This window comes from Perca fluviatilis, chromosome 20, assembly GCF_010015445.1.
Source record: "Perca fluviatilis chromosome 20, GENO_Pfluv_1.0, whole genome shotgun sequence".
In the NCBI taxonomy this organism is placed as follows: Eukaryota; Metazoa; Chordata; class Actinopteri; order Perciformes; family Percidae; genus Perca; species Perca fluviatilis.
Window position 1 is genome coordinate 20,295,920 of NC_053131.1, and position 23,360 is coordinate 20,319,279.

At 39.1% G+C, this 23,360-nt stretch overlaps 1 long non-coding RNA gene across 2 annotated transcripts in view; it reads right to left on the minus strand.

The window, feature by feature from the left end:
- Nucleotides 1–454: 454 nt before the first annotated feature.
- LOC120548664 overlaps nt 455–23,360 on the minus strand; it is a 133,951-nt gene continuing 111,045 nt past the window's right edge. Inside the window, exon 4 of one of the 2 annotated variants that reach the window (XR_005637241.1) lies at nt 455–609. This is a non-coding gene — a long non-coding RNA (uncharacterized LOC120548664). Of the gene's footprint in view, nt 610–17,137; nt 17,236–23,360 lie in introns of those variants that run through there. The other variant, XR_005637242.1, reaches the window with a different exon arrangement.

Sequence of the window (23,360 nt, forward strand, 5' to 3'; positions counted from 1 at the left end):
GAACACTAAGTGTTTCGCTGTCAGCTCACATCACATGCATCAAACATAATAGCTGCTTTCTGTGTGTGTGTGTGTGTGCGCGCGCATAAGAAGCGAGTGGTAATGGGTTAAATCAGCTGAAATACCAGTTCGAGCAGATGGGGGCTCCATTAAGATGCACAGGTGTAACAGTGAGATGTCTACTGTATGTTTACATGTGAATTCTTGAATAGAGCTCACAGACAGCAGTACAAAACTAATATTGCTCCCATAACTGTTTCACTGTAAAAGGTCACCCTTCCATGAGGAAAAAAAAACTAAATATATCCCCTGCAAGTGAAACGCCTTTTTTTGTGTGCAATGAAACATATAAAATATGCCATAAAAAAGCTGTTCTGGTGTGGTTTATTGATGTGAAAATAAAGCCAGTGTAACTTGTAGTAACATTGAATTGTGCCATCTCGCAAGCGTCAGTGATTTTACACAAGGAAAACACCCTAAAAGGCACCTTTCCTGTCGCAGTGCCATGGGGCCACGCTGGCATCGTGCTTCATGGCCAGCGTGCCATTCACAGAGAGATGACAAGGACACAGCCAAGATGACTTCTTCCAGCACCAGGGCTGCCCGGACCTGATAAAGACACATAATTACACAGCTCCATTTATCTCTTAGGGTCAATCCCATCTCTACCTGATGATAGTAGGAACTCTCATGCACCAAACCTGAGTTCAATTTCAGATAACACTGTCTCCACCATTTCATTCAGCAGCTTGCTTACCGTAGATGTGTATTGCAATGAACCTGAAAATAATGTGCGAGATGAAAGAGGGGTTTCACATTGTCAGACTGGCTAACCTCCTGAAGGAAGATCACGAGAGCTCAAGAAATTATGCCTCCACACTCCAGCAATTATTACCTCCGCCAAGGAGGTTATGTTTTAGGTTCGGTTTGTTCGTTTGTCAGCAGCCCAAATTTTATGGAACTTAGTGGAAGGGTGCGCAGATACACAAATTATACATTTTTTTACTTGATTTAACATTGCGAGATAGGGTATTTGGCCTTGGCGGAGGTCTGCGCTCTCCGAGTGCCCTTCTAGTTTCTTCTGGGTTAAAACCTAAGGTGTATTATACATGATTTAAATAATTGAAGCAAACAAGTCAGACAACGAAATTTTGACTAAATATGTATGTGGTTATTGTATTTTGTTTTCTATTAATTAGACTACTGTAAATGTAGGATTATGTTCTGAGCGACTCCCGGAACCTACAGTAATATCACTCCACATACTGTGAACACTTTCATTTTGTAGCCCTAATGACACAAAATCATAAGCCAACAGTGAATTATTGATCAAATCTAAATTGGTATTGATTAAGTCTGGAGATGAGGTAAAAAGGGGTGACCAGCCCTTTACACACCATCAATCACAGCATGCCGAATGTATTTCCAGTCATCCTCTATGTAGCATGAACAATCACATTTCCTCTTAGTTCCCCAAATGTGGTACTGGTGTTTCACCATTTGTCCCTGGAGCGGTTGATTTTACGGAGGTCCGTGGAGAAGTTGCAGAAGGGACCGGGTTATATTCTCGACCATATGGGCCTCAATGACTCTCTAAATGTCATGGATTAAGATGGAATATACAATGGAGACTAGAGAAACAGCTCAGTAAATCAATCGGAGAGGGCTGCCGTATGTTATTAAAATAAGCCATGGTCCAGAAGCTACTGTTTGATTAGAAGCTGCTAATTTCACTTTAAGCAATGATCATTAAAATAATGCGCAGCATGTAGGTAGGTAGGCAAGGCAATACATTGTCATGCTTTTCCTGAGCAGTAACCTATAGGTTTCAGAATCTTGACCTGCATTGTAAATTTCTTCTGAGCTGCAATTTATATTCATAGACCATTACAAGGCCTGTTACACCATAGGAGGCAGGTATTCAAGTCTTCTGAACTCAAAGGGTTCAAGATCCTTTCCTAGATTCCTATTTGACAAAAGGGATTATTGTAAAAATATGATTAAGTAGGAAAAGCTGCGAGTCAAATTAAATGCCAATTTCAAAGACACAGGTGAATATGACAGTTTGACAAAATGTCCTTAGGCTAAAAGTAGCCCCTTACTGGCCGAGTTACAGTAGGAAAGCATTTTAGCGCTAAAAAGTAGGTCCTAATTCTAAGAGAAGTTATTGGCAGTCCAGAGGAATCCAAAGTCAATAAGAATTGATCACAGTCAGTCAAGTGCTGCAGCTATTTTGCCTTTAGAGTTTTGGAAAAATACGATAATAATGAACTTTTTCATATTTAGATGGCAGGTGACTCAATAAGAATCAGCTCATCCTCAAAACAATCCAATAACACTGGAGATGCTGTTTCTTAATGATAAATCCATCCAACCTAATTTATTTTTTTAATTTAGTTTTGTATAAATGGAATTAAATCTATTTGATTGTTTCATTTAATATCTTTTTATTTTATTAAATCTAATAGACTTAATTAAAAAAATTAAATGTTATTCAATCTAATATAATCAATTTTTTAAATTTAATTCAATCTAATACAATTTAATATCATCTGATTTAATGTAATGTAATCTATTAATTAAACAAATCAATTAAATTACATTCAATTCCTTCTCAAGCTTGTTGATGAATATTTTATTTTATTCACTGACGAAAAACCTGTCAACATAGTGAGTAAATTAAAGTTAACCACTGCAACAGAGTAAACTACTCTCAGTTCTCAGACCATAAGTAAAAGTTGCTCTCAGCAGCTTTCTGAACAGTTCTTAAGAAGAAACTCTTTGCTGGGAACTTTTAATGCCTTTTAGGAGGACTTTATGTATACGACCCCTGATGTTCCCCCAAAAAAAGGATAGACTTCTGATGGTGCAGCTGTTATTAAAGTGCCAGTCACTAGCAGATCTGTTTGCTGATGCAGCATGTTTGAAAACAATAAGAGTAAGGTAAACTCCCCACCAAAGCTTTCTGTCTCCTAATGACATGCAACAGGGATCTCCTCCACATAAACAGGAAGCTCATCCCACCCCATCAATTATGCAACAAACTTGGCCTCCTGATACCAACTCAAAACACCGGAATTTGCTCTAGGTGAGTTGCGGTGGGCGTGTAAATGTGCTTGTGTAACTCTTTGTGAATATCATTATTCAGATAATCTATTTCGGCATGTGACTATTAAGTACAGAGATCATCATCATCAGCTCCATTTGGTACTGTGCATTTCCCAAGATGTTTTCTTTTTCACGGAAACCTTGAGTTCTCAATATATTAATAAGCAAAACAAGCCTGTATCAGATCAATTTAATAAGTTTGCACTGTAATTGTAAACGTGCATTAACAAGGCATTCAATGAAAGAGCAGAGACACAGCGTTTAGTAGCCTTTCACCTCAGAGAAACAAACTTTGAGACAAAGAAAAGTTCTTCTGGGAAACTCAAAAGTGCAGACCTTAATTTTAATATAGCAGCTACAATGAGGTGAAGTCCTTAATCGTTTTGAATCAAGGTTATAGAAGACAATGGTGGAGTGGTGAATAAGATCTTTTGTTTGAGGTGTCATTGTGATGTTTGTAAAAAACAACTACTGAAAGTACTGTTCCAAACAAAAGGCTGTAAATCTACAGACAGTGCTCACAACTATTGGAGTTAATTAATACACAATACAGAGAATATTGTATGTCAACATAGTAAAAGAAGAACAGAGATTCACTACCAATCCAATTTTCAGACTAAATCTCAGACACATTGTTGCAGTAATGGATACTGTTACAGTAGGTCATGGATGAATCTGACTGGATTGTGTGTTAGATTGTGCTGTCTGCGATAGATTAATAGAAAGCAGAGGTAGGTTGCAGCAGTTGTGTTCAGGTCTGGGATGGTTAGGTGTGAAATTAAACAGGAAACAGACATGGCCAAGGGTTGTACAAAACAGAAATAAATCGGCCTGACTGCATGTATAATTGATGAAAGAATATCAAGTGTGTGGTGCATCAAATTCAAGTGAATATGATGAATCTGTGAATTATAAAGTTCAGTATGTGATCCAATGGCCAAGGTATAAAAAAAAACATTTTGCCTATTTAGCAAAACATGTTTCCAAATGCAAGTCAATTAGATAAACTCTCTGATCCCAGCTTTAGAAAATGAAAGCAAGGGGAAAATGGGATTTAAATGCTTATAGCCACTGTGTAGCCAGCACCACAGCTGAGGGAGATAAGGAAAAGAAAAACATAGAAAGGAAAATAAATGTAATCAAAAAAACAAAATGTAAGCCAAGATACAAGTCAGCTGTCAGTAGGAAAACAAATTCCCCACGAGCAGCAATCACAATCCATACATCATACTGCTGTGAACCCATCATGTGTGTGTGCACATCTGTCCTTAATGTGTGTGTGTGTGTGTGTGTGTCTGTCTGTGTGTATCGAAGGGGAAAGGAAATGCAGAGCGTACTGAATTATTGAGTTGAATTTTCACGGGCTGAAGGTCAGTGAGCGAGGGGGGAAAAAACATGCCTGATTAAAAATAGATGTTTTCTTATTGTCTGCCATGCCAAGTGCTGAAATATCAAAAATTGCAGAGATGATTATTCCCAGAGTCAACACTATCAAAATCTTCTCCCATGAAAAAATATGAGCAACATGATTGTAACAAGAAGATGAAGTCAGCTTCAGACAAAATGGAAGCCCATCGGAATGACTTGATCAGCTGATATTACTCACTAAAAAAAATCTATGATTATTAAGTACTAATCATGAATAGAGCCTCCATTAGCACATCATAATTGATCTTTAAGGAGCTTCTGAGATTTATACGTACCCTGTGCAGTGAAACTTTACTCCAATAACAAAGATTTCTCAACCAGGAGAAATCCATTGTGGACTAATTGGATTATCAGTGGAGAATTACAAAGTGATCTCATGGCGTGGCCAGCAGTCCTCTTAATGAGCTCTGTTCTCATAAAGTAGCATTGGCCGTCTCGCACAGCCTAATTGATATTTCATTAGAACCTTTCTATTTATGATTTTAATGGCTTGTCCTATCGCAGTACAAGGCAGGGCTGTTAGTGTAGCGGAGGTTCCTATTGGATATATTGTCAGCTTCAATGTGGTTAGGATGGGGTCTAATAAAAAAAGCTGGATTTATGCTTTTACCCTTTGGATACTGGTTTACAAGAACACGGAGTCATTAAACAGATCTAGATGTCCCTGTCCTTCAAGTACACACACAGACATCCATATAAATGTAAGGGATGTGTTAAGTGCTGCACATTTCAGTCAGTCCTAACCCCTCACACAGGACACACTCACTCTATAGACTAATTCTGTACTCACAACTTTCTTGCTCTATCTCAAGTAAGGATGTGACTGTATCAGACTTTCATGCTACGATTGTTGTGGCAAAAAAATTCATGGTAAACACTTATTATAAACGTCAACATTTTCTGAAATACTACTGCCCAGTATTTGTGCTAAAAAACTTGTAAAACAATTTTAAATTGTTGCCCTCTGAAAATGACAATCACGGTATTAGAAGTTTTTTGGCAGTATCCATTAAAATGTTTCACCAAGGTAAATAGTAAAACCAATAAGTGGTTCCAACTCATTGGGCTTGCCTAATCAACACCTAATTGATGTAATGTATCTCCACCGTTATTTGGGGGCTCCGCCGGACAAGTGATGGCTCTTCCTGCCAGACATGACAACACCTCCAGCTGCAGAAACCCATCACTTCCTCTTTACAGCTTGATGAATGCTAATGGTGGATGCAGAGCTTGTATACTGGAGTGGAGTCAGATAAGGTGGAGGTCGGGGTGGGGGTTAGTGTGCAATGAAGAGTAACTGTAAAACTACTTAATAGATTCATCCCCCCACCCCTCTGCACCTGTCCTGGGCCCCTGGACCACTTGACAATTCGTCACACTCCTCTTTCCATTCTCCTCTAGTCTCATTTGCTCAGTGGACAACAAGATGGAGCATTATGGCTCCACAGCTGTTTGGAGAGGCTGTGGGTGACTCTTTGACTCTGCAGGCCTCATTAGGTTGTTTATCCAAAAAACTACAGTACAGTATGCTAAAAAAAAGTGTAAGAAAATACCCTTGCTATACTCTCTGGCTATATGTTTTAAGACCTTGACGCCTCACTTCTGACAGCTGGGGATATGGAGAAGCAGTCCATCACCCAGTAACAAGCTCCACACTGAAGAAGCATCATTACAAGCAGAGGCCAGTCTTCTAATGACTTGGGTAGAGAAAACCCTTGTTCCGTTTGAACATGAAGACTTATGAGTGTGGTAGCTTATAGGGAGTGACCACAGCTACAGTACAGTGCATAGTGAGTTTGCTGTGATCAAAGCAAGGGGACTTTGATGAATGCTGTTCATTAGGCGCACCCGAGTGGGTCTTAGGGACAGCAAAGGGAGGGATACAGAGAAAGAATAAGAGATAGAGAAGGAGGGAGAGAGAGAAAATAAGAAGTATTGAAGAGTAGGATGAGTAATAGTATGCAACAATATGGAAACACATCATCTTTACAGTCAAACCCATTTCCAATGCATCTTTGCATTGAGTTTCCATTACATTTCCAAAGCAGCCACTGGGTGGAGACAGCCGTCTTGTGAGTAAACCCTCCCTCTGTTCGGTGCTTCATTCACAGCATGAGCCTACGCATTACCCTGACCTGCAGCATTTTCAGTATTAATCTAAAATAAATAGGGTAGTGTGTCAGTGCAGGGAATTACTGTATGTGTTAATCTGAGGGAATGAGTAATGAGCAGCCATTCAAAACACAGCCACTCTGTGGGCAAAAGCAACTGCCCTACAAGTCCACCTGACTGATTGTTTTATGGATGGAGGCAGACATGCACAAAATGGGGAATGACTGATGAACTCATCCTCCACTCATTAATACCTACAACTGGATTATGAGGTTAAACTTTGCTTTCTCTGTCTGTGAGGAAGTCTCGGCTTCAGATGCTGCCATAAAGCATACATTTGTCATTGTTGTATCTGAAACTGCCAGAAGAAAAGAATGCCAAACAATCTGTGTCTTCTGTTTGCAAGAATAGTATACAAATGGATTTGGTATGCTGTCAGCCTACATCTATACTGAAAAATATGGAGAGAGAACCAGATGTCACAAGAGGTTTTCTGAGACACCTGAGATTCAATTTCAGAGATATAAAATACCATTTTCGAATCCGGTCCTCAGATATTAAATGGACAGAAAGCAGCAAATTGGGAATTCGTGCTTTAGACTGTTATTTTAAAATTCCCTGCTCATAGAGGCTTCTCCAATATATTCAATCCAATTCCGTAATTCACTTTCACTTTATTTCACCAGGGTAATCCACTCATTATCTCAACTGCTTTCTAGGGAGACCTATGGATATATATGAAAAACAATACATCACCCAAGAAGGTACAGGATCCAAAACAATTAGAAATAAATCAAATAGCATTAACAGTCTGCAAACTATATCAGCATTAGAGTTGAGGATACAAAGTTCTTAGTATTATTATTAAGGGTAGGTGTGAAATGTATTATATCATGCTTCTGTGATGTGCACCTCATGGCCAGGTGATATTTTACCTCATTATGCAACATTTTCATTAGCTTATTCTGCCTCAGTTGATTCAAATTGGAGCAGTGTTAAGCAAACAGAATGACAGGCAATTAGCTTCCCATGACTTCATCTAAATGACATATTAATTATGTGATAATGAGGAATTAGACTCATTCATACAGTATGTGATGATGCTAGAGGAAATAATGTGGAGAAAAAGAGGAATCAAGCAAATATACCAAACTGAACACACCTACTGATTTTATTCAGAACTTCTTCATCATTATTTATACCAATTAATGGAGTTTTTTTCCCCTCCTTTCTTCTTAAAGGGCATCTCACGAGTGATAAACTCAGGAAGCAAAACTGTTTTGAAATTTGCTGAAGTGGTTTGAGGGATGAAGGAGCAAAGGGATGGTGGGTTATAAACTGTGCAGAGAACTAAATTTGGATGTGAGATGAAGACAACCAGGGTGGGTGCGAAATAGAGACATCAAAGAAAGGAGGAAGAAAGAGAATGAGGCAAGCTCTCTGATGGTAGTTTTTGTCTCTTGAGATGTACTCTGATACAACTTTCAACCATGAGTCTTGTGTTTGATGTGGGATAGTGAACAAGCATACTCATACCAGACTGTTTCAGGTTAAATTCTGGTCAGCACCAGTTACACCAGACCTGGAACAGAACAACACAAAGTCAATAGGCTCGTTCGAGATGAGCCAGATCTGCGCAGAATCGATCACCGGCAATCGGCGCCCAATGCATGCCTCTTAGATTTGTGTCCGACTTGATCCCGACTTGCTCCGACGTCATGCACACGTGGGCAACGATAATCTCACGAGATCAAGGTGGCCGCAGTATTTAGAGCCAGGCGCCGCAGTTGCTCTCCACCGACTGCAAGACCCAGGGCATGCTGGGAAAAGCCGGCCTCTCAGCTGATTGGTTCAGAATCGACTCAACATGACGTTTTATATAAACATTTTTCATTGATTTTGATTCGGAGGGATTTTAACTGCGATTTGTCTGATTTAAAAGCTTATTCTGTACAGAACACATGTTGTGTGGCTGATAGTTATGTTTAGAAGTCAGAGAGACTAAATCTGTTCAGATTACGGATCATCTACAGTGTGTTAATTAAAATCAGCAACAGATCGCATGTAGAGCATGCAGATCATGCCTATGAACATTTTGGAGACAGGGGAAATTGGCGGCGCAGATGATGAGGTGGTGAACTGAAGCCAGATTGTAGAAATTAAAATTGAAAGGCATCGCCCACATTTAATTTCACTTCATATCACATGTACTTATACATCCATCTTATCATAAACATTCAAACCAGTAGTGTTATTTGTGAAGATATAAGCAAACTCAAATCTCAAATCAAAGTCCGCTCAATATTTCATCAGCACTGATCACAATCCCACCCCCAGAGAGCAGATGAGAGGGCCGGACCGTATGACGGGATGTACAGAGGATTCAGGAAAGTCTGGCTGGCCTTTTCCCGTTATTTATGCGCACCCAATTTTCGGCTTTTGTGTGCACATACAGTTTTCGTATGGATCCTACTCACTGTTTTATAAATGAGGCCCCAGGTCATCAGTCTTGAAGAGGTGAAATAGTCAGCGTTTCAGTTTAAAAGAAACACTGACATTTTGTGAAATACACTTGTTTATTGTCTTTCCCAGAGCTAGTTGGGAGAATCAATATCGATTTCATCTCATTTAGTACAAAGAGAAGTCTGGGTCGGTTTAGCCTAATTTAGCTCAAAATGTGGAGGCAGAGAAATAGCCAAGCTCCATCAAAGGAGCCTTACAACAACTTCAAAGCTGTTGCGTGTATCTTATGTAATATGTAGTGCTAGATCTAACAATAATTTTCTTGTTGCTTAATTTGCAGATTAATATTATGTTTTAATCAATCGAATAATCGTTTAGTCTATGACATTTTTTATTTCCCATTGCAACTTCCCAGAGCCCAAGGTGCTTTAAATGTCTTGTTTTTGTGTGACCAAAAGCCAAAAGACATTCAGTTTACAGTGAAGATCTCAGTGTTTTCTCATTTGAAAAGCTGCAACCGGAGAATGTCACCATCAAGAGAAAACATGTATGTAAAAAAGACTATTTTGCAGTTGTGTAAAGCAGCTTGATGATTATTGTGAATACTGCCCATCTACAGTATATCCCTGCTACAATAACAGTAGTAGTGCCCTTGAATAGTCATCGGATAGCAGATATTTGGAGCAATATCTTTTTCTCACTTTTTAGGAACATATGATGCAGCTGCTGAATCTGCCACTATTGAAGCTTGTCCATTTACTTACCAGATACACTAGAATAGTTTCAATGTACTGTACAGTACTTGACATATTGACACTTTCTCAGATAAACTATGGCACCATTAATCCCGAAGAAATTCTGACATTCCAGCTTTTTGTCAATGGTGATTTAAAATACTGTCACAGAGATTAAATCAGAAATTTGGTATAATTAGGTTCGAGGGCTGGTGATGAAAAAAAAAAAGTTTTCATTGTTATACAAACCATTCTAAATAAATAAATCTGTGACATTACTGATCTCAGAAAGAGGTTAAAATCTTGTTTCTTAAGGAATTCAAAACAAATGTCAGTTTGCATCACAAACAAATCTTAAATACTGAAACTCAACTTTAGTAATGAATTATAAATACTAAAAAAAAACACTGTCCATCTTGTAAAAGAGAATTGTTAATACGTAGACTTCACACATTTATCCCAGGAGAAAAACATATGTTTCATGCATGGTTGTTGTAGACACCAATCTCATATTTTAAAACTGTCATGGCACCCTCCTTCATCAAGAAGCCAAGTCTTTCTTTGTCAAAGTACGTCGTTCATCTCTGGATGAACTGGGCCTTTTAATTCAGGGTGATGATCCAAACCTTATGACGCCATGCTTGAGGCTTGTGACTCGGGGCTACATTAGAATATAATAGAATGCCTTTGTCATTGCACATGGTACAACAGAATTAGCCACTACACAGCCAAATCTCCAACTGAACTGATAGTGATTGAGTTGCATTATGGGTAATGGAGGAATCAGGTTTTGATGACATCTCTGGTTCTTTTGCAGCAATTCCAAGTCCAAAGTCAAAGTCCAATGCTTTTTTTTTTTTAACTGCTCATTGTGCAATGCAAAATTATTGGTATACTCTTAATTAATATATGAATTATCAAAGTCTTTAGGTGATCATTGGATTGCAATAGTTAATGAATTAAGTCAAGATTTAACAGAAATGTCTAGTGAGGCGCTATTATACCATTTCAATCCTATCAAAGGACTATAGATACAGTATATCATAGTCACTTAGTGCTATGGGTCAGTGGAGAGCATTATTACAGTATCACCTATCTAACCCAAAACTAGACAGTAATAATGTTGATGGTTTATTGACTGCTTCATTGAACTTAAATTCTGTGCTTCCTTGCCCCCCCTCCATGAGATAATAAGAGTGTAGATTGGGTGAAATACAAAACTGAACAAACCCAGGTAGTGTGAGGGATTCACTATAGTCAAAACACTTCCGGAGATCAGGTACTTTAGGTAGGTAGGTTCTTGAAACCAGATTATCCGCTTCCTTTTCACTGTGATTGTGACAGATATTTCAAACACACGCAGACAAACAATTACATGATCGAGTGAGACAATCAAAAACCCTGTCAGTCAGTATTATAAATCTTGGAGACATGGCATCTCATTAAGTAGGTGAGAGACCTTGATTAACGCAAAATAAACAAGTGTAAATGACAGTAAGCAGTGCAGGTCGACACCAACTGATACTAGATCATCAGATATTCCATTGCAGCTCTATAGCCAAATCTCTGTTGTATAGTTCAGAGCTGAGCTGCCGGTATTGTATCTGCACTCATTCATTGGAGCGTAATCCCATATTGAGGAGTAATCCACAGGCTGAGCAGTCAAAGAGAGCTCTCCTTTACTCAGCCAAGCCTAACTGAGGTGGCTGAGGGGGTTTAATAACAGCGCTCCCTGCTCTGCCTGCAGGGTCAATGAGAGGTGATAATAGACCAGAGCATTCACAAGGTCTATAAACTGGTTAAAATTCACACACATGTAAAGCACAATGTCAGATTTCAGGGACATACACGGAGGAAAGGTTGCAGCAGGACATTGTTGGAATTTTGATTAGTTGGCATTTGTTGTTTGCTCAGCAGAAAACAGTGGGGGCCAAACTGGGTGCATGTACACATAATGCATACAAACACATGTACTTATCTCAAGGCATATGGTAGACTGATTGACTTGTTCTGCATGCATCATTCATAATTCTGACGGTCTGAAAAATATATATTCTTTGGGGGGAAATTCCCCACATCAGCACTCTGGTGTAATTTCCTGCAACGCTCAGGACATGCCACAGTTGAATGGCAAACTAAATTGCAGGAGGGAGCATTACCTCCGAAAGGAGCCTTGCTAGCTCTTAGACAGGGCTATTAGCAGTGGAGTCAGCCCAATGATACGATGGCCCCCAGGGAGCAGGCGAACAGGAGAGGCTGTTATGATGACAGTCACCACCACTCTCCATCTATTTGTGCTTTTGCTCAACTGAGCTGGTAAATGTAAGACATTAATCAAACAGAACTTGCACGGCTGTACTTTATTTCAACTGATATCATATGTTAGATATCAGGTGAGTCCCATGCCAAAGAAAACTATGAGCACATGCTACTATTACCCACAACCGGTGCCATCACATCTATAATAGATGGTATATAACTGGCTTAAATGTGAAATGACAAGTAATAATCATCACTTAAAAGTTGCGGTAATCAACATAGTTTTATATATTATATTACCAATGGATCAAATAACTAATGTTTAATTTAAAAGGAGTTGCTTGCAGTGAGCACACTACTGGGCTTTTTTTTGGTGCATTTTTCAGCTCATTGTTTTGGTTTTTGGCCCACAACTTTAATGTTTTAATCCATTTTAATCATCTCTCTTTCAGATGCAGCATGCATCTGTTTTCAGTAAATAAGATGAAAAAAGTGTGTTTTCTATGCTACCTGCCCAGCACTAAACAGCAGACAGTGATTGGTGAACATACAGTAGTGGAGCATTTAGCTGCTAATGAGCCAGCCATTTCCCTTAGTGGATACAAAGAAACAGAGCTAAAGAAGTTAAAATATTGGATCTTACATTCATCAAGCGTACAAAAACATAACTCCAAATTAATGCTGTATTTTTGTATGTGCTGGATGTGAAGATAACAGTCCGCTTGCATGCTTGTATGTTAACACGATCAACTTTACAAGTTGATAATATCTTGTTTCTACTGCAAAAGTTACTGCAGGTTTAAAGTTCATTTCATCAGCCAGTTTGTCAGTTAACACTTTCCTTTGTCTTATTTTGTATAACAATCCCCCAAAATAAATACAGACAAATAACCCAGGACATGCTACTAAAAAGAAAAGTTAATTAGTTTTTTTTAAATTATTGTTGAAAAACAACTTGTAGCACTATGTCACTTGTCCTCGTCCCTGACTGCTGTGCCCTATAAGCCATATCACATTGCCTGGCAGTGATTGGTACACCTGCAACACACACTCTGTCTTATCACCATTACCCAGACACCAGCCGTAACAAACAACCTGTAATCCTCTTAGAGCTGTAGTAAAACACTGGCTCCACAGACCCATATCACCATTAACAGAGTGAGACAAGAACTCTCATACAATTAAATATGCTACTTATTTCACTTGTTTTTTTTCTAAAATGTTCTGGCTTGTGGAAACCGGATCAATAGGACTCAGAATCCATGGGCATTGAGGAATATTTTAAGCGACAATGCCGTGACATAAGAGAGAATTATGAATTTTTCAGGACCTGTTTGCTCAGAATTTGGAGTTAATTTCATGGAGTGAAACAGTATCTTCACATAGCTCTCTCATAGACTCGAGGGACAGAGCCTCAGACACAACATTCATGTGTTGGCATTCATGGCTGTGTGTGTGTGTGTGTGTGTGTGTGTGTGTGTGTGTGTGTGTGTGTGTGTGTGTGTGTGTGTGTGTGTGTGTGTGTGTGTGTGTGCCACTAATGACCTTGAATGTCTCCTGCATGCCTGCCACTGTCACCAAGCTGGCACAGTCTTTGATTAGGAGTAATTAATGCTCTCACATCTGGTGGGAGCTCCCTCATTCCTTCTTAAATTTGGCCCTCTGTTTCCCCCCCATATTCTCCATACACTGTACCTCTCCTTTTATTTTCTTTATTTGTCTCCCTTTCCAAAGCTATACAGAAAAGCACTGATTATCTGACATGTGTCTTGCTTCTGGGTGTTGAAGATATTCTCCATACTACCCTCAGCTGAACTTACCAGAGGTAATTTGTCAGTGTTAGATGAGCGAGTCTCTGTCATTGTCACCTTAAGCCCAGCTTTTGATCTGCATTCCCTGTTAACTCGCACTGCTTCAATGTGCAAGAGATGAAACGGCTGTTTTCTGGCAACCGGAGCAAAGCAAGTCCCCTTGCCAGTGATCCTTAACCAGTTTGGCCTCTCCCAGGAATTACACATCACATGCTCACAGGAAAAATAAAATGGGAGGAAAATAAACAATTTGCTAGAGAACGTCTCCCTCCAATTACCATCAACAGATGTGAGTCGTGGAAGACATGAGAGGGGGAAAAAAGCATATTGTTACCTTTTATATGCCAGGTTTCTATCCAATTGCAAATTCCAACCGAATTCTCAGAAAATCTACAAAGAAAACGTGAATTTATGCACATTTCAAGGGCAGATTTACCACTTGACATTCTTAGTCATTTTCAAAACAATGGGTCCTTAATTTCAGACAGATGGCTCCTCTTTTCTAGCTGAAATGATAACTCTGACTAGCAGATTTCATCATCTGTAGTTAGCCAGCTAGCTAATTAAGCTAATATTAGCTTCACGAGTTGGTTGAAACGTGGTCTCAGACTGACTTTTTTTAATGTTTCCCGTTTTTTTTTTTTTTAACGAGAATTCTGTAAAAGAGTCTTAAATATGCCCTTGATATACATACATGATATTGTGATAAAAAGACTAAAAGCTAAAAGTGCATGACCGTGGCAAAAAGTCAGCGTCCTTACAATCAAACATTTTAAGAAAAAGGACTTTTATAATTTGGACTAACTAATGTGTTTAGCAAACGTTGTAAACCTCCCCAAATCCGGAAGACCAGGACAGAGCAGCTAATGTAAGTCTGTGCTCTGATATACTATAATGCTACGTAGAATCCAGGAACGGCTCCCAAACAATTGGCAAATACTACACAGGTGCCATAGCGTATGGGGCTTTTACACAACCTGTAACCCCACTAAAAAAATTTAGTTTGAAATGCTGCTAGGAAGTAACGCTGGGTTAGGTTACTGCTGTAGATAATAAGCTAGTTTGCCAGACATGCTAATGTTTGCAGCTTATATTGGGACAGACAAACACTGTGAAAGACACACTGTTTAATCCCTTCTTTTCTATATTGTATGTATTTTTGACAGACCTGCCGTGCCTGTTACAGTTGCTAAGCTATGATTTGGGAGGGGTTTAGCGAATGGTCAATTGGTGACTGCAAAAGTATGCTTTGTTGCTCAGGGATTGATTCAAAGCAATTTTAATGGAATGTGTGACAGTTATTCTTCAACATGTCCTCTCTCCTCCAAATGGAGGCTCATTTGAGGTCCTATAGTGGCTTAGGAAACACACTGGGTCAGGTTACACAAGGTAAACCATAAATGGCGACCAGCTCAGCTGTCAACACCAGCCCATTGACCGCTGTCCACACAGCAACACACCCTGCCTTGGTCCCCTGGCTCAGTACAGAGAGCAGCTGACTGCCAGAGAGCGAGGTCCATGTCCAGCCATTATCACTCCCAGCACGGGGTAACATGCAGACAGACAGGGCGGGGGAACTCCAGGCTTGTTTATCTGTTAGAAGCTCAGTCTGTATTATATTTATTATAATTTTCTTTTCCTGCTCCTCCTCATTTATTAGAAGATAATAGTTTTAATTAGAAAATAGTATTTACACAAGGGGTTTCATTTTTTTTAAAAGTGGATTTATAATTACCTGTGGCTACAAATTATAAATGGATTCAAAACACTGTCATACAGTCAGTGTCTTTGTTTGATGGTGCTTCTCCGCTCAAAATCTCCAACATTAAGATCAGATCATATTTTTTTGTCAGTTGCAAAAATCACCTGGCTTCATAGATATGGAGTCAATGGTGTCAGGGATAGAGTAAAGCTGAACATTTGAGGGGATTGCTTGCATCTATTAATTCAGTCTAGCAGGGGGTCTTTCCTGGGTTTTTCTGCGTATCTGGAGATTGCTGGAGTTGGGGGATGCGGAGAGATAAATATTCAGCAGAGATGGACACAGGTTAAAGGCCATCAATGCATGACAGCATGAATAAACATTGTCCCCTGTTCCGCTACAATTACAGCCCACGAGCAAGTGGTTGAAGTAATTGACGCCCCAAAATGCTCTCAGAGCCACCGGACCAAACTGCAAATTGGGTTTCCACCTACATGATTACTAGTGATGGCTTGACCACTGGGCATATCCCCCATCCTCCCTCTAATGGGCTGTTCTTTTTAGGTTTTCAGCCATGCTGTTTGGCTGTGTGTGCAGTGCCATTTATGCATTTTTTTGGTGTGTTTACAGTATTTAGTTTTGACAGCAGAAAAAAACTTTGCAATGGTTAGTATTTATATAACCAGGCACAGCTCAGGCAACAGCCTGGGATGTTTTGCTTGGGGTCTTCGGCAGACAGACAGTGGACTAGGCCCAGCAGGCCCAGCAGGCCAAGCAGCAGTCCCAGTATGTGGGCGGCTCCAGGCCCATAGTCACTCTGTGGCCCATGAACAGGGCTGCAGAGACTGATAAGACCCAAATCTGTTGGGTCCCCTGGAGCCAGAACTGGCCCTCAATAGCTCTAACCTGCAGTCAAAACACAAAGAAAGCGGTGGGGTGCACAAAGGGACAAGCTTAAATCTTTGCTACAGCTTTTCTACAAATTCACAGAAAACTGTCAACAATAAATCACAGGCATCAACCCTAAGGAGGTTTAGATTAATGAAGTGAGTTAGTTCATAAAAGACAGGGATATTTTTGCTGCAGCAATGGTATTAATGTTTCAGGGAGAAGAGAGGTGACGATTCAATTTGGAAATTCAGTCTTTTCTCTACCACTGAATGAGAGCTAATACATCAATAGCATGGTGAGTAATTGGAGGTCCTAGGCTATCTTTAGATGGATCAAGACATTAGCAGCCACAGGCAAAGGAAATGAGTGGAGTCAAAATCATTTATATTGTTCAAACAAATTGAAGCTGAAAGCAGTCAGCTCTGCATTGTTCTGAATTCACAAATACCTGCATTCCTATTCAGAACAATACACAGTCACTGGGATTCCACAGCACATTTAAATATAATAAATAAACCTGGGAAATTGAACACTAATCAAGCCTGTTGAATTATGCAGTAAAGTGTGCTGTGCGCTTGACATAACCAGCTATTTCTACAGGAAAAAAGACAGGACCATTTTTCCATTCTTCGTGATTTATTTAAATATATAAAATGGAGGACAAAAGAAGGAGCGGGTATGGGCAGCTGCTGTATGTTAGCCACACATCTAAAGCCCTGATGGTCCCCTATGGAGACAGAGATAAAACCACAGCATGCATGAGAATGCAACATAAGTCTTGCAGGAGCATTAAATAGACAATCATTTTGGCGTGAAGGAGCACGGTTCTGCAATGCCCTGCTTCAGTGCGTGGATTCATACAATAGATTATAACGTCACGTTTGTTTTACTAAATTACTATTCATGTCCTTTCTTCAATATTTTCTTTACTTTTTATGTACAACATGCATTTAGAATAGTTTTCAGCTAATCTAAATGTTTCTCTTTCTTTTGAATAAACATGATTCGAAGAAATGTTTTCTCTTTGAAAGGCCAATATGTAAAACTGAAGTGCATACACACATGAACACAGCACACTTATGTTTCATCTACTCCTACCAGCATGTCCAAAAAAATAGAGAAGCTTAACAACTGATCAAAAGAGGAATGAGACACATACATGTAGCCAGTCAGGAATACATCCACACAAGTATGCACACACACAAAGCCAATGCGTACATCATCCTGCAAAGGAAAGACATATCCCCAAGAGATTCCATTTCCAATTCCCAGATTACAGCCTCACTGGTTAAATGCTGATTGAAGATAATTTAATCATCTCCAAGAGAATGTCTGCGCATATCTTAGACCAGAAAAGATTGAAATAACATTCTGGTCAGGGACTCTAATTATGGAAATCCTGAGAAGAAATATTGAACTAATCACTTGTCATTTACATCTTCAAAAGGAAATTAGAAGTTACATCCACTTGATTCAACTGGAACAGTATTAGGACTTTATTAACCACCATATATCAAAGCCTATACATTTTTCCACAGGTAGTGAGGAGTATCTTAAAAGATAACAAAGGATAGGCTCAACATCTAAGCCTGTCTGTAAGCATGTCAAACTCCGCAGCATCTTTGCTTGAAAAGCCCAGGCGTCTCATTTATAAACGTGGCGTACGCTCAAAACGAGGCTGAAAATGTGCGTACGCCACTTCCCACGCAAAGGTTGTGATTTATAAAAAACAACCTTGAAAACCTTTTCTACGTTTGTTTTTGCTTCTACACATTTTCAGTGCTTATATCTACATCCCATATTTCTGATATAAAACAAAAATTGAAAAAGGATCAAAGTGACAAAGTGATAAAGTCAAGGGTTAAATAAAAATTAGTTCTTAATGTTTAATCGGCGCTGTCTTGCTGTCACATTGTCCGCTATGGAGCGCAGGAGGAGGGGATCGCCCTGCATGGAATATAGGATAGCATCAAATACCCTACCATTAACGGCAGAACACAGTGTAAATAACTAAATATCTGTCTTCAAAACTGCATATATCATCAAATGTCAAAGCTTGTTATCAGTCCACACTTTAATACTGTTTGTGACAAAACCTGCATGAAGAAAAGTGTGTTTGCCTATTACACTTTATTTCGTCTTTAAATTGTATCTCAGAGTGAGGCATACCACTAGTTGATGCTGTGTTGGCAAGGTGTTACTCACAAATTGTTGTAAACATATAAATACTGCGGTGATCCCCGTGCGTAATGCTGCATGATGGCACTGCTAGCCCTGATGTTTTAGATGGTATTATTAATACAGGTAGTCTATAGATCAGGTTTCCCTACACTGTGCAAGAACAGGCCGAACTTATAATTCAATTTGCAGCAATTCCTGAACGTCTGACAAGTTTTTTGCTTTTTCTCCGCCAGTCATGATTCGGTGTAACAACTGCCAGGATCATTCATATACTGATCAGCATTGATGAGGTGCTTTGCATTGACTATTTACGGTTAAAAATGGGCGTGTACAGGGCGGTATAAGAGGCTGATCCACGTACGCACACTTGTAGGTAATCTCTGATTTATAAAAGGGAACATTGCTTACAGATGTGCGTAGGCTACACACGGTTTTATAAATTTGACTTTTTTGGCGTACGCCAATTTGGGCTTTGGGGCGCACGTACACTTATAGTAAGGATCCTACGCACAGTTTTATAAATGAGACACCAGAAGTTGATGACTAAATGAGCAGGTGTTAGATGCTCTACGCTAATGGTGTTATTCGTTTGGGACCTGAGGCAGCTCTAATGCGCTCTGATCAAATTGTAAAAACCACTTAAGTAATCTGAGCTACAAATTCCTCCATATTATTGCATTTTGTTGGCGTATTTCTGCAGTCAAACTGGGTTTTCGCTCTACTTTCTCCAACTCTGAAGACATCAGAGATCCAGACATACAGCACTGTGTACGCATATGAATGAAGACATTATGCAGCAGGTGCATTCATACAAATTCCTGAAATATACTGAATAACCATTATGTTCGTTCCATTTCAATTATGTGATGCGTCTAACCTCAAAAACAGAATATTTACTTGAAGAGGAATTAGGATTTAAAGAAAAGTCAACCGAAGCTGGCTTTCTGTCTGTGTCCGCAAGATATTTCCAGGGTCATATATAGTGAACTGGTCGTCCATGAGCCACCACATGAGGAGTTAAGATTGAGTCTTCTCTGGTGAACGTGGTCCATCTCTGAACCTAATCAATGTTTATTATTTGAGGTAGCTCAGGTGAGGAGAGGCTATGAGAGTGCGCACACGCACACACACACACACACACACAGTTACTTAAATACATATATACTCACACCTACTGTAACACAATCATTTAAACCTGCTTCCAACCATCGCTTTGAAGCAATGAAAGTCACAGTCTAAAGGGAGAGAAAAGTAATAGGATTGCTCAATTAGGTTCCAAATGGCTTTCTGTGGGCTAGTATTTCATCTCCACTGCCACTGCAAGCAAAGTAGAAAGAGAGGCATAGGCTTCTGAAAGGACATAAGCTGCATATTGGAGTGACTTTATTGCCTTAAAAAAACATGGCTGCTACTTGCTACAGTACTGGGGCTCTCAAGGTCTATCACCAAAATTACCTTGGTAACATGTATGCTGATGATGTCCTGAATCAACCAAAGCATTCACTGATGGTATAAAAGTAAGATTACATTTTGATGCGAGGCTACGCAATGTAATTTTATTTGTATTAATGGAGGGAGTACAAGGGAAAAACAACTTACAAATACAGCGAGGATGTCCTCTTCTTCAGAGAAAAATATACCCGATGCACTGTAGGCACAGAGTGCTGGCAATAATGACCACTCATTGTTTCACCTCCTTCCTTTGCTTCAAATCCAATTGCTACTTTTAAATAACAATAACAACAACAACAACAACAACAACAGGAAGCCAAGAGTGGCAAAGGCAATTTAGAGATGTAAGCCTTCTGTAATCACCCTCACACAGACTGATGTGTAATTCCCAAGAACTAATCAGAGATCTAAAACTAAAAAGGTTCAACATTCGACATGGTCTCGCTTCCAGATTTGGCAGTTCACCATTATGCCTTGAAGTACATGGCACTACAAAACTGCAATATACTGTAGAACTGATTAATAATTAGACTAGAGGCTGATGTTTCACTTTTAGACAGAACTAAGCTAGCTGTTTCCAGTCTCCGTGCTAAGATAAGCTAACAAGATGCTGGTGGTAGCTTCATGTTTATGTACAGACATGAGAGTGGTATCAATCTTCTCATTAACACTCGGCAAGAAAATGAATAAGCGTATTTCCTAAAATGTCCAGCAATTCCGTTAATGATGTACAACATTTTATTTCATCAAAATATTATGTAGTGAGGCAGATGAAATACCTCATCCTACTCAGAAATGAAATTCTGAATCAGGTCACTGATACCCCAATAATTTCACTTATCACTTCAAAATAAAAATAAAAAGAGAGGTCAGGAGAGTCTGTAATACCAGCAGTCTCTCAGTTACCTAGGCAATCCTAGATCAATAACACTCACAACATGTTTGTTAGACCCCACGGATCTTCTAAACCTGAGTTTCTGTGACTCCAGGGCTTGGCATCGGATTTCCATTATACTAGTGTTTTATTTACAATATTACTAATTTAGTATGGCCTTGTTATCCAGGCCTTCTGTGTGTCCAGCTCCTCCTGGAAGGCACTGCCATAATTGTCTTCAGAAAATCTTTGTGGTATAGAATTGCTGAAATCCCTGACTGGGGCAGGAGAATATATAATAAAAAAGAAAAGAACATATTAAAAAAAATAAAAAACAGACCCAGGATGAGCTTTGCTTGTTGCAAAACCCTGCTGCACATCACTGGATGGTGACGTTTGTAATTACATTCCCCTGAATAATTGAAATCACTGTCCTCCGGCTGTAAGTTCATCTAACTGAATGTTCAATATTACATCATTTCATATGTGATATATTTTACATGCTGTCTCTCTGGTTTCAAGTGACATTTAAAATGACACATTGGGCTCAGAGAGGAAGCACAGTCAACAGATGACGATGGCAACTTGGTCAAATATCAACTTTTGTCAGTACGCAGACCTCTGTGCTCCCGGTTGTCATGCGGCGTGTTTTCAACAGGCTCTCTCATCTCATGTTAGCTGACACTACAACCATCATCTGCAAGGTTGTGGTGGTGACTCTGGTCACTCTGCACTCAATAAATTGCCATTGGGGTTTATGGCAGGGCAGTAGCAGAGCAGGTCTTGTCAGTTCATTATCACAGTAGTATAGCCTTCTATTTTCATGATGTCCGCTCGCTCTGCAAGGATTTATCTCTAGCGCTGTGGATATGTATATGTCACTGCGCCTTTCCTATCCAACAAAGAGCTAAGACTCCACTGTGTTTCAATCATTATTTTACAAGCATGGAATTATTCACACAGATCAGCTTAAACTGTTGATAGCTTGGGTGTTTTTTCTTTGAATTTTGATGACTGTAGTAGTAATGGTAGCTGTGTATGCCAGTTTGATGAAGCAATGTTTTCACAATGCTTAACTTCTGCCTGTTCCAGTAGCATCAGATGCTGACCTTTACTGAAAAAAGTGCTTATCTTATCTCCTTCTTGAATAATTACCTATCCATGTGGTAACACCTTTACAATACTATAAATATGCTTGCATCATTATTGTCTTCTTATCAGACATGGCAGAGGCTTAAATATCTTTCTCAATTCTCATCATCGTCAAATAACCAGAATATATGCTCCGCTGAGATAGCGTGAAAGTGACTTTTCCCTTAAAACAAAGACTATAATATGGTACTTGACTCTATGCTCTCTGTACACAGCAAGCATGAATCTGGTAGATAACAAAATGTGAAGGAGCAACAGGGGATAAGCAATATAATCTAATTAAGAATTGTCTAATTTGTCACATAATTGACTGAGAATACTATTGACTAACACATTTGCCCAAAGTGCTCAATTTAATGGAGGTCTGTTGCTAGATTTATAACTTGATTCTCAACCCAAACCTGATTGGGCCTGACCAAAAATAGATAATTTTTCTATATATATTTTTTAAATAACAAAACTCCACATCCAACCATCGATATCCACACAAACACATTGGTTACGTTTTTTGTTCCCAGGAGTCTATTTATCACACGCTCATCACTTGAAAAAATATACTGTAAATGCAATAGAAAAATAAATCATAAAGTCACATGAAATAACGACTGAAGCAGCATTTATTTAATTAATCCATTTCATAACATCTCAAGGTTCACTGATGCAATTATAAAATGTTGCCTGGCCAATGTCAGTGGTAGTGATTGATTGTGTTTGTGGGTGTTGCCTTTGATATGTTATATGTAGTTGAATCATTGATAGCTGTAAATCTTTCATAAGTATGGAGAAACAGTGATATGAGAGCACCCCATTCCCTACACAGTTCTCTAAGCAAACTTCTCTACTTGAGTGTGTCAAACACCAACTGACATATCAGGAAAAACTGACTGAAATATTTTAGCATAGGCTCTGATTAATAACCTTGATGGCACAATATACAGTATACTCAATCTAAATTATGAAATACTACAATGTAAAAACGCTATAAATATCTAATACATTTTTGTAGATACTTCACTGCAGACATTTAGGAATTATCCACTGAAATGTCTCTTTCCAACGTCTCTTTCTTCCTTGTTCATCCTAAAGCAATTATTGACACTGTAGCCGGTATGAAGTGCTAATCTCCAAACCAAATTATCCAGAATAATACTCTAATTCAATTGAAAGAAACAGCTCAGAGAAGACCCGCAGTC